Raw genomic sequence first — 13,840 nt, forward strand, 5'->3', positions numbered from 1 at the left:
AAATGCTAATATTTTTCCGGCATAGTGTTTCTGAATTTTCAGAAGCTGTAACGAGAACAAGTTGGCTGAGTTGAGGGTACAGGGTCTGCATGCTCTCTCAGTCTATCTTGGTGGTTTTGTTTGTTGTTTTGTTTTATTCATTCATTCACTCATTCATTTACTTATTTAATAGCCAGGACAGCCTCTTAGCCTTATTTATAAAAATAGCTATAAATTCTTCAACCTTCCTCAGCTTTAAAAAAAAAAACTTTGAATTTTTAGAAATATTAAGTAAGAGGCATTATAACTTTTGCTTAAAATTACATTTAAATGATGCTTATATGTATATTAACTGAAATTTATAAAGTAGAAAGAAATGTTTTATTTTACAACGAAGGCGTTTGTATGGTACAATAAAAGCAAGCTTACAACTTTTAATGATATATTATTTGTATTGACTTTTTTATTAGCAGCGTAAGTATGGTAATATGGTAGGGAGATCTTTGGGATGCAGCTCTTTTCACAGAGTCACAGGCTTGGTAACTACAAGTAGTGTTTGTGTTTACTTTGTCACTTTGTCTTGTCTAATAACTTGAGATAAAAGTCATTAGTCTGGTGGCACAGCAGAAGGTTGATGTTATGAATGTCTTTTTAAAGCCATATTATATTTTATAGATTTCTGATTAAAAAGACTCAATAAATAAAACATTGATTCTATAATGAGATACCTTTTTGCCTCCTTTAGAATATAGTGGGTAGAAGAGAAAGACGACAAAAAAGCCTATTTTGTAATTTGTAGATGCTTTTATTTCAGTTTCACTTGAGCAGTTTATTGTAATGTTTTAATTACTGTGAATTAAAATATGAACAGTGGTCACGGGTTTAATATTTAAAGGCCAGTATTTTGTGATTACAGCCTGATATTTTCTCTGCTTCAAAAGCTTTATTAAATTGACTAGAGGCCTGATGCATGAAGATTCATGCAAGAATGGGCCTTCCTTCCCTTGGCTGTCGGCACCGCCTTCGCTCCGCCCGGAGCCGCCTTTCTGCCTTCTGATGCTGTCCAGAGGCCTGGAGCAGCTGGGGCGATGCGGAACGCCTGTGTCGTGTGATGACGCAGGCGTCCAGTCCCAAGCTGCTTGGTGCCTGTGTATGCAAATTAACCCGCCATCTTTGTTGGGTTAATTTGCACACTCACTCCTGATTGGCTGGTGGGTGTAGCAAAGGTATGGTCAATTTGCATCTTTCTCTTTTATTAGTGTAGATACTAAGAGGGTAGATCTTTTGTTAAGTGTTCTTATAACTAAAAGACAAAAACGAAAACCTAAAGAGGGTTGTAAGATATGTTGGGAGGTCATGGATATGTTTATGGCATAGAGTGTGGTGATGGTTTCACTGGTGAATACTTATCTCAAAACTCATCCAAGCTGTACACATTGAATATGTACAGCTTTTTATAAGTAAAAAAGAAAAAAGAGAAAATATATAAATTGACTTCTTTAACAACTGGCAAAATATTCTGCATGGATGTTTCTCAACCATATAAGAGCCAATAAATATTTTTAATATAAACTTTTTGTACTCCCCTTAATAACCTGAGATAAAATTTACATTTAATATAACTTACTACACACATACTTTTAAAAATAATCAGCATAATCCCCTAGAAGGAAAAGGAGCATACTACCTAATAAAAGAGTAATATGCAAATTGACCCTAACTCCGCTACACCCTCAAGCCACACCCACAAGCCACACCCACCAGCCAATCAGGAGCAGATATGCAAATAAACCCAACCAAGATGGCTACAGCCACAGAGAGCAAGGTTTCCCAGGCAATGGAGGAAGCCAAGCTTTCCGCCTGCCGTTGCAGGCCTAAGCCTCCACTCAAGCTACAAAGTTTCAATTATAGAAGGTAAACAAATCCAAACAGAAATGGCGGCAGCCACGGAGCTGGAGAGAGCAGGCCAGGGTTGGCCCCGGCAATGGAGGAAGCCAAGCTTTCCACCTGCCCTGGCTGGCCTAGGCCTCTACTCCAGGCTACAAAGTTTCAATTATAGAAGGTGAATTAATGCAAACAAAAATGGCTGCCAGCCACGGAGTGAGCAGAAGGCTGGGCTCCGCTCCAGGCTACAAAGTTTCAATTGTAGAAGGTAAATAAATTCCAGATATCAGGGCATCCGCTTGGGTCACCAGGGGGCGTGGCTGGCCTGCAATCCACCACAGGCCCCTTGCTCAGGCTGCCCCATGCCCCAAGGGAACCCCCATCCTGATCCGGGACACCCTTCAGGGCAAACCAGCTGGCCCCCATCCCTGCACCAGGTCTCTATCCTATCTAATAAAAGAGTAATATGCAGATTGATAATCACTCCAACACACAATATGGCTGCCCCCCTGTGGTCAAAGATCCTGCCCCCATGTGGACACAAGATGGCCACCACAAGATGGCCAGCAGGGGAGGGCAGTTGGGAGGCACAGGCCTGCAAGGGAGGGCAGTTGAGAGGGACCAGGCCTGCAAGGGAGGGCAGTTGGAGGCGATCAACCCTGCAGGGGAGGGCAGTTAGGGGTGACCAGGTCAGCAGAGGAGGGAAGTTGAGGGCAAACAGGCTGGCAAGGGAGCAGTTAGGCATCAGGCTGGCAGCAGAGTGGTTAGGGGGTGATCAGGCTGGCAGGCAGAAGTGGTTAGGGGCAATCAGGAAGGCAGGCAGGCGATCCCAGTGGGATCGGGCCTAAACGGGCAGCCGGACATCCCTCGAGTGGTCCCAGATTGGAGAGAGTACAGGCTGGGCTGAGGGACAACCCCCCTCCGTGCACGAATTTCGTGCACTGGGCCTCTAGTGATTTACATAAAATAATACATATCTCAGGATGTGAAGACTTAGTAGGACTGAACCAGAAGATGGAGCAAAGCTGGCTGAGGTGTGTATAATTGCCCATGTTTGTGATCGCCATGACTGACCATTGTTGGTGGGCTACTCAGACCCAGGAGTGGCTTTGTCATTAGTGAAGTGCATCACTAAACAATGAATAATTTTTGGTAAAGTTATGAGCAAAGCAGTGTATAATCTTGCCTTGATTTCATAGTAGTTGCATTCCCAGAAAATTCAGTGTCTGTTAAATATGTGGTAGAAATTCTTTGTGTTTATGTGAAAAATGGAATTATTCCTTTAGCTCAAATTGTTTTTTCAACTATGTGAATGGATTGCAAGGCAATAGAAAATTATTCAGGATGTTGGTTAGTATTTTGTTATAAATTGGATTGACTCACTTATTGCAACATATTTAGCATCCCTGGTCTCCACCCACTAAGTGCCAAAGGACCCTCTCCATCATTGCAACTACCAAAAAATGTCCCCTCATTTTCCAAAATGATTCCTAGGGCTTTCCATTGAGAACCACATGAATAGAGATGAGTGCTGCTGTATCCTATATGAAGACGAGAGATAAGTGGCCCCTACTCCAAACTAAGTGTCATTGAGTCTTTCCTATTTGTGTCCAATTACAGTAAATAGGCTCCAATCATGTAAATATAAAATATGATTGTTATCCAAAGCTTTATTTTGGAATTTAAGGTACTTGCAATTGTAACAGGTCTTCTAATGATGAGCATATGACCATTTCTAGATAAGCAATTTTTAGGAGAAAAAGTAATTTTTTAAAAATCTTCACCGGGGGATATGTTTTTATTGAGTTTTAGAGAGAAAGGAAGGGAGGGCGAGAGAGAAAGAAAGCGAGAAAGAGAGAGAGAAACATCACCAGTTGCCTTCCATAGGTACCCTGACCAGGGATCGAACCCACAACCTGGGTATGTGCCCTGACCAGGAATTGAACCCAAAACCTTTTGGTGCCCGGGATGACACTGGAACCAAGTGAGCCACTCCCCTTTTTGGACTGCTGCAAAAAGGGGTGAACTTGAGTAAGGCCACTGCTTGGAAGTAGGGCGATCCCTGGAAGGGCTAACAACTGAAGACCGTGCTGACAGTATACCTAGCAGCTAGGAGCTCACTGTCAGGCATTGTGATAAGACTTTTATATGCATTGTCTCACTTAATTCTTACAACATTGTATAGATGAATAGATGAAGAAACTTTGGGTTAAATAATTTAAATAACTGTCAAAAGTTAGGTAAGGGAGGAGTTGCTTATTTAAGCATAAGAGATGTGGATTTTAGTACCAATCTCAGTCATCCTCCTAAAAAGGGTTAAAGCCCTAAATCCTTAATCACTGTGGCCAAGGGACAATTTTGATAAACTGTAGGAGTCTTTCCAGGTGTCTCACACTGGAGTTGTCTCCTTGCTTCAGGGCCTCGATTAGTGAATGTTTAGGTTTAATGTGGGGCTAGCAGTAATCAAACAGCTTTTTTTTTTCTTCTTCTATCCATTTCCCTCTTCCCTTTCTCCTCCTCAGGCCATCTGCATCTTCCCCTCCCCTACCGAACCGCTCATAGTAATGTTATGGGTGGAAATGGAGTTCTCGGTGTGCCACAGGGAAAAGAATTTCATGAGGCCTCCACAGGAGGATGGGGTTTTGTGGAAAGCTTTATTGATGATGTAAATGTAAGGGGGTTTCCCTCCATGGTCCCATCTCTGCCCAGTTCACCTTGGAAGAAGTTCAGTCTTATCTCCAGCAGGGTCAGGTTTAAGGCCCCTGCCCAGAATTTCTGCAGCCCAGTCCAGCACCCTGCTGTCTTAGCTTGTGTTCCCACCTGAAGTTCATTGCTTGTGGGGTGTGCATGGCCGTGGAGGCGAGTGCACAGGGAACACAAGAAAGGAAGGCTTCTTTGTTCACCTGGAATTATGGGAGTTTTGGGAGGAGCCAGAAGTTTATTCAAAATAACCAGCTTCCCAAATTTTCATAGACTTGCATTGCAGTCCAACACCCTCCCCTAGCCAATGATTTTTTCTTCCCCAGGTTACACTGACAAGCAAGCACCTTCTCTCTGTTACCTCACTTTCACTGTCCACGCCCATCTCCTCCTTTATTTGATCCCTTCCCCTAGTGATCTGCAAGGAATAGATGGTGATTTCCTAGGGAGTGTGAAGCTGCCCAGATGACCATGCTTATAATGGCTGGCCTCCCCTCTGCTCTCTATCTATTAATATTAATAAACTAGCTAATCATGATGACAAGAGTAATAACCTGTGTGTATGCGCCATGACTTTCTCCATGTTCATATAATCATGTAAACACATATACTTCCTTTGCTTTATGAAAATCAAATCACACTGTATACATTTCTCTAGTTGTTATGTGACATTAGGGAAAATATTCCTCCAATTCAATTGATCTTCAGTCATTTCCCTGTTGAAATAATTTCCTTTGTTCTCAGTTCTTTGTGTTTCAGTAAGCCACTTGTTACTTACTGATGATTATGTTTTAGATCGATTCCCAGGAATGGGATTGCTGGGACTAGAGTATATACAATTTTAATTTTTATAGATCTAACTGGATTCCTTTCAGGAAGTTCTGTAACAATTCACATTTACAGCAGCTACTTGGGTTACGGAACGGAACTATCAGAGCCAAAGACTAAGCACCAAGAATTGCAGTGGAGAAATTAGTCGCTTTATTTGCAGAGTGCTAAGCAAGCAGAACAGGAAAGCTATGGCTCAAAAGTGCCAACTCCCCCACCCCGGATTTGCGTGGGATTTTAAGCATATAGGGGGCACAGATATTCAGAAGTACTAGCGGGTCAAGTTTTAGTTGGAGCTTGGCCATTTATGGGAAGGGGCATGGGCACTGGATCTTCCTGGACAATGCACCCTTCGCTTCTGAAAGGGTTCTGGTGTTCTAGTCCCAGTTATTTCCGGGTCCTTTGGTTCTGTGGGGTGGTTGGGTGGGTGAGACTTTGGTTCCAGGGACAGCTGAAGGTCAGAGTTCTCTCCTCTGCACATGCTTCTGCTGTTGACCTGTGGTTTTGGTTTGTTGTTTCTGAGAAGCAACTCAGTGTGTTAAACAGGACAGGACCATTTAAAGCTGATCCTGCAGTTCCAGTTGTTAAATTTAACCATTTTCCCGAATCCTCACCAAAAGTAGGTGCTACTTCTTTATTTTTTTCCTAATCTGATGGACATTAAACATATCATGGATGCCGAAACCGGTTTGGCTCAGTGGATAGAGCGTCGGTCTGCGGACTGAAAGGTCCCAGGTTCGATTCCGGTCAAGGGCATGTACATTGGTTGCGGGCACATTCCCTGTGGGGGGTGTGCAGGAGGCAGCTGGTCAATGTTTCTCTCTCATTGATATTTCTAGCTCTCTATCCCTCTCCCTTCCTCCCTGTAAAAAATCAATAAAATATACTTTAAAAAAAACATATCATGGAAGTTACTTTTTCTTTTCCTGTATGCTAGGGAGGTTGACCATCTACACTAATAAAAGAGTAAGATGCAAATTTAACATACCTTCACAACACCCACCAGCCAATCAGGACCGAGTATGCAAATTAACTCAACAAAGATGGAGGGTTAATTTGCATAGGCAGGCGCCGAGCAGCCAGGGGCGGGGCGGGACGATGCAGGCATTCCACACCTCCCCAGCTGCTCCAGGCTTCTGGGCAGCGTGGGAAGGCCAAAAGGCGGCTATGGGCCAGAGCAAAAAGGTGACTCTGGCCGGAGCGAAGGCAGTGCCAGCAGCCAGGGGAAGGAAGGCCCATTCTTGCAAGAATCTTCGTGCATCGGGCCTCTAGTCTTTTAATAACTTTATTGGGCATTGGGATGTCCTCTTTGTGAAATGTCTATTAAGATGCTTGCTTTGTACATCTGTTGGGTAGTATATCTTTTTTTTTTTTAATTGAAGTGAAATTGCCATAATGTAGAACTAACCATTTTAAAATGAACAATTCAGTGGTAGTTAGTACATTCCCAGTGTTGTGCAACCATAAGTCTTTCTAGTTTCAAAGCATTGTCATCGCTCTAAAAGAAAGCCCATACCTATTAAGCAGTTACTCCCCATTTCTCCCTCCCCCGAGCCTCTAGCAACTACTTATCTGCTTCCTGTCACTATGGATGTACCTATTCTGGATATTTCATATAAATGGAATCATACAATATGTGACCTTTTGTGTCTGACTTCTTTCATTTAGCATGAAATTTTCAAGGTGTATCGGCATGGGTGGTATATCTTTTTGTTATCAATTTGAAAAGCTATTTGTGGATTCTAGATTTTAAAATTTGTATGTCAAATGGATTGTAAAATCTTCCTTAGTATAGTATCTGCCAATAGGTTTTGTTTATAGAATTGTCATACAAAAGATTGTAATTTTTATACATTCATATATATCTATCTTTTCTTTAATCTCTGGGTTGGCAATTCAGTGTCCTAAAGTTTGTTCTAATATTTTTTATTGGTTTAAGCTTATATTTAAATTATTAAGCAAACTGGAATTCTAGTATATGATTTGTTTTCTCTCAGAGGGATAGCCACTGTCATCATTGTTATTTTTAAATAAATTATATTTTCTTTACTTGATTGAAATCGCATCTTTCTGTATATTAAATTTCTGTTATTGACTTTTTTTGTTGTTTCTCTAGTGTGTTTCCTAATCTCTCTGACTATTCCTATGCCGGTACCATGCAATTTTATTAGTGTTTTATATTGTTCATAGTTTTCTTTCCCTGTTACGTTTTTTCCTGACTTTATATTAACATAGTAAACATTTTTTTTATTGTAGACAAGAAAAATTACTTTCATTTTCAATTTTGGATTTTAAAAGCAATAAATTTAAGAATTCATTCTGAAATAAGTGACTAGGTAATTTCTTTATTTTTCTCTTGCTAAATCTGTACACATTTGAATCTTGATTAGTAAGAAAAGAATTGTACTTAACTGGTTCCTTCTTAGGGAAAATACAGAGATAAGCCCCTTTCTAGAAAGGCTCATATAAATCATGAATATTTCATACCTGGTCTAGTACTACTGCATTAATCTGTGATTGTATTGAATGTAAGTGTAGAGTGATACACAAGTCTTCCTGGGAGAGGCTACGTATGGTTTGCTTACTAGTGATTCCTTCCAGAGCCTGTCACTATGCATACCTTTTTGCTCCTTGGTTACTAAAGACCATTGAACTCTTCATTTGTGAAGCATTAGTAGGAAACCATTGTGTCCCATTTATTGGATAAGACATAGAAAAGAAGATATTACTTGTTCCAGCTTTTAAAAACAAAGATAATTTTTACTTCACTAAAAGAAGACACATTCTCTATCCTTGAGAAAATCACAGCACATTTGGGAAAATATAAATATTTAAAATTATATCTAAATACATCTTCAAATCAACATCTTTATACACACATATCCCAGTAATAACTTACATTTGGATAGCATAGGTCTTTATAGTTTAGAAAGTATTTTCAACAACTTTGTTTTATTAGAACATACGTACAACCTTGTGAACAATGTCCAGTAGCTATTTGTAACTCCGATTTCCTGATGTTCATTTTGTTTAGGGTAAGCAAGGTCAAGGTCCTTTAAAAAGGATGGTTTAATTCCTGCTGCTTTTTACTCAGGTTTATTCTTCAGTTGAGCCATTCTTGGTTCCTAGCACCAAAGCTATGGGTCATCCTTTACCCCCTGTACGTGGGGTGTCCAGTAATTTGGTAGGAATTTATATTATGTAGTATGGCTTGTTCTTGGGGATGGAGATCCAGTAGAAAATGAGACCTCTATGGCCCCTGCCGTCACAAAGTTTGAAATGAGTGTGTTTTTGAGGGGAGGGATGTATAGGACAGGGAAGGCAGGATAAAGACATATAAACAAATAATTAGAACGTTGATAATTATACAGCAGACTAGTATATGATACCCATATATATTTTACCTGACCTAGGAGGATAGCAAAGTGAGCTTTTCTAAGGCAGTGATTGTTAAACGGAGAGTGCCATAGTTCGGAGGAAGGCATTGGAGAAGAGGAAAAGCCTTAACACAGGAAGGAGACTAGAACATGGAAGGATCTGAAAAAAAGGTGCCAGAGGCTGGAATATGAATAGCAAAGTTGCATTGAAATAAAGTTGGAGAGTGAGTCAGGGCAGGATTCTGCAGGGCTTGTAGGCCAAAGGGAAGATATTGGAAGTTACCCCGGAGCAGTGAGAAGCTTCAGAGAAACATGGTTATATTGAGTTCTCTGAGAGGGTAGGAGAAGGAAGACCAGGTAAAAGCCTGATGGTAGAGTTGAGGTGAGCAATTAGGGTGACTTGGACTGGGCAAATAGTAGTAGAGATGGAGAGAAGGGAACAGATTGAAAAACATTTAGGAAATCGAATTCATAGGTCTTAGCAATTGATTCATGGTGTGGAGATGATGTCAATAATACTTCCCAATCTTTGACTTGGGCATGAGGGGGTGATTGTGTGACCTTGGAGTAACAATTGGATGAAAGGGTCTTAAAAATTAGGTTGGTTCTTTCTTCCCAGGTGCACAAGGAAAATAAAAAATGAATGTGTTCTTGTAGGAATTAAAGCCATAGTGACACACCAAGCATTTGCTTTAACTAAAGAAGGCTACAGTTTTACAGAGCTGACATGACTATGATACACATTGATAATAAAACGGAGGTCCTGCCCTCTATAAAAGTTAAACTGATTATTATACACTTGGATGTTCACTCATATTATTTATTATTTTCTATTTAAACCATTATTTTTATTGCAAAAGAGGCATAATTTTACTCTCAGCCTATAAACCTTACTATAACTTATCTGTATCTTCTAAGCACAGAGTCATTTTTGTCCCTTTAATAAGCGTAGTAATTTACATTGGCTAATGGTAGAACTATGATAATTAGCACAATGCAGTTGTATTCTTAACCACTGCCTTATTATAACAATTTTAAGTCTTGTTATTTTTTCCTGGTGGAGTGGAGCTTATGATTAACCATGATTTTTTTTTACTATATATTTAAACAAACAAAAAAAAACAACAAAAATCTTTTGCTTGCTTTATTTCATTTCGGGCTCAATCCAGTCAGCAAAACTTTACATGTAGTTAGTTTGGAGATTTTAATCACTCCTGGGTGAAATTTAATACCTTGCCATATTTTTTTTTTCTTTTGGTTCTGGATTTATTTGGGTTTTCTTCCTAAATCTTTTACTACTAGTCTAGTGGATGCAGTTTTTCATGGCAAAAGGGAAATTTAGTCATTTTTTTTTCAACTACGTGGTAGATAGTTGCAGAGAGGAGGGTTTATTGTTAGTGATTAAAATTCTGAATACAAATTATAGTGAACTCTGTTATCTGGAATGATCACAAAATAAAATGCATTGTTTAACCAAATATTCATGTACATTTTCATATATAATTTATAGAACGTTAATTTGCTTAACACTCAGTGCCAAACTAACTTCCCTTAAAATGAAAACCAAACCAAGTTTAAATGTACTTTTGGAATTTGAGGAGTCAGGAGTCTCAGGATTTTCCAAGCCCTAACTGGGGCATGCCCTTCATCATTCCAGGCTCCATTATGCTTTCTCTGTGAAGTTGCACTATTTCTCAGTAATATAACCGTCAACCGATGGTCGATGGCACCCATTCAAATGCCAACAGGAATCCCCAGTTTAGGGTGTGGTGAAGAAGGAAACTTTATTTAGTGCAAACAATTCAGTGGTAACACAGAATGGCTGTGGAAACAGTACTGCTGTGGAACAGCTCAGTAGTGCTCAGCACTGCCATGAGGCTGCCCCTGGGCCAGGTGGCCCTGGAGCCAATCACCTTTTCTGCTGGGCAGCTCCACTCCACTATGGTCCACTCTACTCTTCCCTGTCTGCCCTGTCTGCTTTGCTCCAGGCAGGTATGTCTTTCTCAGCAGGCAATTCCTCAGTTTTCAGTGGAAGGTGCACTAGGAGCCAGAGGAAAAGCTGGTTTATATAGACAGAAGTCCCCACCCCTAGTCCCTGATTGGTCAGAATAGAGTCACTCTGATTGGCCAGAGCTATGCAGCTCCAGCTGGGGAAAGCCTCAGTCTATTGGTTGAAATAGGACTCCAGGAGCTCCTTTATAAGGGCTGTCTCAGATTGCAGGCAGGCAGCTTAGCAGTGCAGAGGCTTTTTGTGTGAGAGGTCCCTGTGCAGAAATGGCTGCTAGGACTCTGCTTTTTTATTAATTAATTTTTTTTTGAGACTTGTTAGCCACCAGGAGTCCTTCTTAGTAGGCGTCTTTAGTTTTTCTCAGGGTTTACATAACATTTTTAGTATTCAGAAAAGAGAGCTTTGTTCATTATTTATTTCCAAGATATAGCAAACTTTTCAACTCTTTTCATAATAGCATATTCTAAAGACATAAAATAAAGTATTAAGGCTAGCGAGGCCAGGTCTAGGAGGTGAAATGGATAGTTAAAAATAATTAAAATGCAAGGTCTTAATTTAATTTAATGTAATTTAAAGGCCAAATGATCTGGATCCTAACCTACCAGATCATTAATTAAGTGTATTTGTTTTTCAGCACTGACCTTTTCCAACTTAGTGCTAGGGTTGTTCAAGTTCAAATCAACCTTGTCTTCTTTATGCTGCCCCAGATCACCAATGATCAAGAGACCTTTCAAGATCGTAAATTATGAAAAAATTATTAAATTATGTTCAATTTACCCTATCCATGTTAACCAGAAAACTTATTAGTAATACACCTTGAATATTTCCAATTTGGACAGCATTATTTAATTTAAAGAATTTGGTAAAAGAAACAAACACATTTGTTTCAGCAACTTATGAACTTCAGAAAAATATGATATGTTTTTCTTCTTAATTATCCATTGACAAATTATGTTTCCTCTTCTCTTTGACTCATGAATCAAGACCTTCATAGCAAAGGGACTTGCTGCATTGCTCTTTTGGTGCAAATAGTATCAATCTGTGTGACTTCTTAATGACTTTTCTCTTAATCAAATGAGATTTTACATAGATCAAATAATTACATCCATTTTCTTCATTGTTTTTATCTCCTTGAAGTTGCTTAATGAAAGGTCAATGCAAATACTATTAACAGTGAGAAACAAGGCCGTGTATGAGAAACACCTTTGTACACTGTAGAGTGCTCACAGATATATTAATAATGAGGACATGACAACAGTGGGTGTTTTGAACAAGGCTGATGGTTGAGTATTCCCTAAGCACTGACTGGGAACCAGGGAAGCAACTTTCCTGGAGGAGACTTTCAGTACTTTAGCTTCTGCATTAATTTGAATCTGCTCATCTGCTCTGCTGAGATCTTGCACATTGTTTGGCCTATTTCACTCTCTAATGACAGGCCTGGTGCATTTTGATGGAGAACCTGCCAAACATGTCAAATTTCAGGCCAACAGGTAGCCAGCCGCAGCTGTCTCTGAGACATTCTTTCTACATGTTGATTTCATTTGTTTTGCCGCCTTCTACAAGGCCCAACTCCAGGCTGATTTGTTTCAGAAGGGCTGTTCTTCACTGTGCTGACATGGAAGGCCATTGCCTCAGTGGCTCTTAATATTTGAGCTCATATTTTGACAAAAAACTTATTATCAGTGTTGTGACAGCTTTCCTTTTGCCTCCTGGAATCCTGACTCAGACCCATGCATTTTCAGATAAATTTCATGTGTGTGTAATTTCTATTCCCTTTCATAGTAAAAAAAATAATAAAAATAAAACAACAACAACAACAACAACTCTTGAGGTTCAAAACCATAACCTTATACCTCTTTGGATGCTTCACAGTGCTCCAAATCATAAAAATATATGATCAGTTCCATTTTCGTTGATTTGATTTTGATCACCAAAGAGATATTCATAAAACTTCTTGTAATTAGAAAATATATCTTATTTATTTATTTACTTTTTTTTTTTGTTTTACGGAAGAGATTTACTTGTTATAAAAAGAGTGGTGTGTGGTATGGGCAGAGGAAAGATACCATAACATTTTTATTCTGCAGTCCTGTTTGGACTTGATTTTCAGTTAGATCGAGAATACTTAAAGTGGATGGGCCTCATAGGATACTTAAACTCCCTGTAGTTATATGAGTAATATGGTGTGTTTGGGGACTTTTTTCCCTTTATGGGGAAAGAGTCCATAATTTTTATTAGATTCTCAAAGATTGTAAGTGACTCAAAGATAGTTGAGGGTCATTGAATTAGAAGGCACCAGCACAGCTGGGTTTACTAGTAAGGCTGTGTAGACTAAAATATTTGTAACAAAGCTGGCACCAAAGGCTTTTTTGTCTGGATGTTGATAGTACTACCAAAGAGGGTTACTTTGAGTATTACCTTTCACTCCTACCTTACTTCACCATACAACATTTGTATATATACAATGCATAAAAATCCAAATTTATAAATTGGGTGATATTCACTTTATGAAATGATCAGTTCAGATTTTGTTTAATGAGCTCTCCTGGACATTTAAAATTACCTCATTTGTGGTGTCACTTTTCAGAAACACATGTTCTTTGCTCTGGACAAAGTACACCAGGAATTCTACAGGTTGCAATGGAATAAACAAGCCCATAAGTGTGCTGCATCTTTCCATGGGAGAGACATAATTTCAAAATCTGAGTCTCACAAAAGTGAAGATGTTTCCTGATTTCTTTATTTCTTTCTTAGTTCTGTATGAGGCCTCACATCAGACACAGCACTGGACTTATAATTGGTGGCTAACAAAAACCTATGCATGGATTGACTATCTCTGCTAATTTATTAGTCACATGGGTGATTCTTCTAATACCCTAGCCTCTAAGTTCCTTGACTTTCTCTCCCATAGCATCTTGTTTTCCACCCCACCGCACCCATAATCGCATTCCAGACTACCATGTTTTCCAGCGTATAAGACGACTTTTTAACCCAGGAAAATCTTCTGTATGCCCAGCCCAGTCGTCTTATACACCGGAAAATACGGTAGTGGTTCTCAATGTTG

General features: G+C 39.5%; 1 protein-coding gene across 4 annotated transcripts in view; it reads left to right on the forward strand.

Moving 5' to 3' along the window:
* Window positions 1–13,840, forward strand: part of LOC307111548 (uncharacterized protein) — a 688,174-nt gene that overhangs the window by 170,201 nt on the left and 504,133 nt on the right. The gene's annotated exons all lie outside the window — the stretch shown is intronic.

This window comes from Cnephaeus nilssonii (assembly GCF_951640355.1).
Source record: "Cnephaeus nilssonii genome assembly, chromosome: 15".
Classification (NCBI taxonomy): domain Eukaryota; kingdom Metazoa; phylum Chordata; class Mammalia; order Chiroptera; family Vespertilionidae; genus Cnephaeus; species Cnephaeus nilssonii.